Here is a 5242-nt window from a genome sequence, read left to right as displayed (position 1 = left end):
CCACATATATTTTGATGGCATAAAATCTTTGGTGTCCGTTCAAGTACATTTGCTTCTGTAACTTTGTAAATATTGTTATATAAAGACCACACTGAGGGAAGGAATACGCTATCTTTCACTAAACCTGAATACTTTGTGACCATTTACTTAATTTCATTATTAATTATAAAGTGCAATCAAATGCACGGCTATAAATTGTCAGGTTTAGAAACGGGAAGAGTATTTATGTCGTTTACATTTTATTTTGCCATCTTGAAAGTAATGTTTACTGCAGTGGATTTAATATTTTCGTTAAGATCATAGAAGGCAAACATGTTGTTTGCAGGCATTATTTATCAAAAAGGAATGAAATCGATGTCTTCAACTCGAGCTTTTTCCCTCAAAGTTTTCTGGTGGGGAACATTATCAAATGTACATGTCATTGTTCTCTCGGTTGTTTTATGCATAAGATGGCGCAGTGGTAGCGTCGTTGCCTTGTAATCAAGGGATCCCGGGTTCGATAACCGGTGGAAGCTCATAGTGGTTCGGATCCCACTGTAGGTCCAGTCCCGATTAGCCTTACTGTGCATAAAGTGGACTTAAAACACCAAATCAATCAATCAATTATGTATAATAAAATGCATTATACAGATATAATAATGCGAATATGTCTGCGTAAGTATTTGTATGTTATCTTTTTACATTTGAACTTTGAACATACACATGCAAACCGAAGTGACGAGCAGGACACAGTTCCTACTTTGCGAAAATAGCGCAATGGAGAGATCAAGCGTAAGAGACAACAGACAGGGGGAAATGGGCGGTGAACTGACTGGCAGGGAAGCGATTGTGCTCTCTCTGCGACGTTGTCGGGTGGTGAGTTTTCCCCCTCTTCTAGTCGCACGTTAAACAGAGCGAGCGAGTAGAGAAGACGTCAAATACGTGTAGCATGCAACGTCGCAAAAATACATCCACAGCTCTCTGCCCACGGTTTCGCCGTCGCTGCAGGGGTGAGAGTGAAAACTTCGCTTCACTTATCAGTGTTGCCAAACACGACTGTTAGAAAAAGAACTACATTGAAATTAAATGTAGTTAAGGATTGCAATCAAGCAGTATAAACGTTTGTCTCCGTGTTCTACGAATAGGGATCCTGTGTTCGAATCCCGTACGAGTCTTGGGAAGCTTCCAGACCGAAGCGAGAAGCGACACGTGTCACTTGGAAACAAATACTCAATAATTGCTTACATTTTTTATGCTGCACGGGTTGCTTGTTACTTCAGTGAGAAACCGCTCGTTCCTAGTCGCTTCGTCCCAATGGAATTTTCGTACCGAAGCGATAAATGGCTTTGGAAACCAAAATTCTTAAATAAATAAAACTTTCGAACAAATGTGACACGACAAACTACACGTGCCACTTTCATGTTTCACGCACTGGGGACGTTATCGTGTTTCTTCGGTCTGGTGGTCATGCCTACGCATTGAATGCTTTCTTACAGAGAGATTTTAAGCCGAAACGACAGGAAACAAGTAGGAAACGACGGCTGCAAGTGACACTGAAGTTCATACCGAAGTGAGAAGCGAAAAGAAAGACAAGCCACTTCAGTCTTCAAGTAAGCATTCACTGTGAAAGCCCGAACACCAGACCTAGGCGACCCAATTCGGGATATTGACAAACGGAAGCAACAGGCGAGACGTGCTTCTTCGTTTCGAAATGTTGCATCATTGTTTCTAAGCGAAACGTGTCGCTTGTCGGCTTCCGATTCTGAAAGTCATGAATGTCATGCAGCGTGTCGCCTTGGTCTGTTTGTGTATTTGAGAAAAACGCTTGCTTGCAGACAGAGGTATCGTGTCATTTGTCACTTTCATATGAACACCCCCTCCCTTTTGTCGGATCGGTTGTCGCTTTGGTCAGAAATCTCCATTCTTATCGTCATCATGGCCGAAAGGAGACAAGTAACGAGTTTTTACTGATAACATCTGATAACTCTACTCTTTGTTTCCTGGTAATGGAATAAAATGAGCTTTACAAATGGATTTGTCTGTATTTACCAGTATTATAGTAAAACACAACTAATAATTTGTTATAGGTATATAAAGAAGGGTCACATTTGGAGGAATAAATTCTATTGTAGCATTTTGTTTGATGGCAGGATTAAAGCCGACCCCCGTGGTGGAGTGGTTATCACATCGCGCTACGACACCAGGTTTCCCGAGTTCGAATCCCGGTCTGGGCATGGATGGTGTGGGAGTCTTTTCATCAATTTAATGATATCATCACTTATCCCCATCTTCGCAAATTAGCCAACAGTGGTACAAAAAGCGAAGTAAAATAAAACAAATCAACTACAATTACACTTGGAGGATTAAAGATAATAGAAAAACAGATCTGGTTTCAAAGTTTTAAGTTGGCAACATTGACAGCTCGGGCGCAACAAGACGGTCAGACGAGCGGGGAATCCCGTTGGCCGCCGCACGTACCTTTCCTCGCCTCTCAACCCCCTGGGATGTTCGGTACCAATACATGCGAAATAGATCCAAGATTTTACACACCCACACTTCCTGGTTCCAAGAGATGCGATTAAACACCACACTTTTACACAGACGTGAAGCTTCCAGAGCTGGCAGAGTTTAACACACACGTTAACACACAAATCGAACAAATAGCGACTTTTTGGTACCTTCGAAATACTTCGCGTACATGTCGAAAGGGGTCTCAGGAGTCTCGCAATGGTCTTTTCTTTGTTGGGACCGGCAAAAAGTCCCAACAATTTTTTTGGTCCCATTAAGAAAGGTGTTTAAACATACGCCGGTTCCCACAAGAATATATCTGCGTACTCACACCCACCCACACACACACACACACACACACACACACACACACACACACATACGTGTAAACGTGGTCTTATAAGGCCCGAGTGAGTGTACATATGTTGTTGGAACCACTATAATTTGATAAATTATCATAATCAAATTCATTTTAAAATGTCAAGACCATGCATGTGATTACAAATACCACCGTGGTTTTTGAAAATTATCATTTATGCAGTTTTCCTCACGAAAAAATGGTTACTATTCTTGTTGGAACCTGGTGCCAATATCACCTGTCTGATTTACGTGTTGTAATTTTAATACAATTGCATCCGTTGTGGGTACCAATCAATATTGCAAAACCCGTCCAACCAATCACAATTCTTGTAGGTCACATGATTTCTTCCTGTGTGTAAGCATCTACGTTCCATACCGAGTTGGGCAATAGTTGTGAAACGCGCTTTACGGCGTCAATTGAGAGTATCTTGCATGTATCTGTCTCGGCGCAGAGCATTCGGAAGGGGAGGGGGAAAGGAAGAGTTCCTCTCGCGGCGGAGTAAGGAAGGGATTAACTGCGGCGCAGTGAGTGGCGTACTTAAGGAGTTTTTTCCCCACTGTGGAATTGAGAAAATAATTACATTTACCCTAATCGCTGAATCTAATTTTTACTTTGCATACTTTTTTGTGTTGTTTGAAGATTTCAGAAATCAAAGCAGGCTTGTGCGGCCTATCATGCCGCAACTGTGTGAAACGAAGCTCTTTATTGGAACGCTACCAAGCGAAACGCAATATGTAACAAGCGACAAGAGATACGTATCGCTTGGAATTGAAACCTCAGTAATCAATTCGACCTTTCGCATTGATGCGACAGGGCAAGCTGCACATGTCGCTTGCGGGTCGATGCATTAGGTTTTTCGAGCATGAGCGGTGAATTTCTTGCTTTAGGTTGAAGTCGCCAGTGTTCGTGGGTGTCCGGAAGGGGGGCAAGGGGGGCCGTGCCCCCCCTGGAAAATGAAAGTCAAACAAATTATATATTTCACACATATAATTTCATTTCAGCCACAATAATAAGTGTTTATTAATGCACGAACATGATAAATTCAAATGTAAGCAATGTTTTTTGAGGGAACATTGGGGAAAATGTGGCTTATTTGCGCTCCTGGAAAAATACATTCCTTGCCCCTCCCTGGAAAAAAAAAACCTGCTGACGTCCATGCCAGTGTTGCCTGTCGGTTGTCGCCTGCCACTTGTCGCTTCGATCTGAAGTCTCCTTGAAGGAGTCAGGGGAAGAATTCTGATGGAGGCGACAAGCAACAGTGTGCTTCCACATCGATAAGAGACACGTGTCCCTTTTGTCTTGTAGACTAAAACATTCACCGCCCGTGCACGACAACAAGTGGAGGCATCACGATGCACAACATTGATAAAATAGCAAGTTTGAGTGACACAACCAAGCGACATGCAATATTTGCAGCTTACCGTGCTGTATCAGTTCGAAACGTAGCATTGATTACCGAGGCTTGTCGCGTTACGCTTCGGCCTGGAATCTGCTTAAACGGCAGGCGACTGGCTACATGGAAATTTTATACCAAAGCAACAAGCGACATTAGAAAATTCAATATAAGGCAAAACATTCACCGCGCATGCGAGAACAAAAGTACGAAGCGACACGATGAACAGTATTAACAAAACTGGCAAATCAGAGCGACACGCAAGCTACAAGCGACACCTGCATCTTGTCGTGTCGCTTCTGTTCGAAAGGTTCAATTCATTACTGCTGGTTCGCTTCCAAGGGACAGGTGTTGGTTGTCGCTTTCGTGTGAAATCTCCCTTACAAAGCAAAAAAGCTGCAAACGACAGACGACAAGTGACAGGCGACAAGCGACACGGAGAATTCACACAGAAGCTACAAGCGGCAAGCGATACTAGCACAGTTAGTTTAAATTCAAACATTCACCGCGCATGAGCTAACAAGAGCACGGTATTGAGAAAATTGCCTAATCAGAGTGACACATGCAACTTGTCCTGTCGCTTTCTGAATGCTGGTTTGCAAGTTAAGCGTGTCACGTGCCTCTCGCCTCTGAAAGCTACACCAAGCCATTGTTTTATTCAATTCTCCTCAGGGAAGGAAGAGAATGCTTATACAAATACAGTCTCCGCAGATCATTTGCGAAGCCACTCATTATATTTGAAACTCTATTTTCTGTGCACACTCAGCGTGCACTATAATCTACCGAAGCGGCCCTAACAATTTATTTGCTGGAACTAGGATCTCACTTTCTTCATCGTTGTGAAGGGTCACTCGCAATGGAATTGTTACGATTTTGTCTCTCTGCGTGAGAACAGAATTTGGAGACTATAGTCGACAAAAAATTACTTCTGTTGGAGTTAAGTTTGTGGAGGAGGGTGGTGCTTCAGATGGCTGTTCCATGTAGACTGTACATTTGAACAA

Source organism: Lepisma saccharinum, chromosome 11, assembly GCF_977018435.1.
Source record: "Lepisma saccharinum chromosome 11, izLepSacc3.1, whole genome shotgun sequence".
NCBI lineage: Eukaryota > Metazoa > Arthropoda > Insecta > Zygentoma > Lepismatidae > Lepisma > Lepisma saccharinum.
This window is presented reverse-complemented; position numbering follows the sequence as displayed.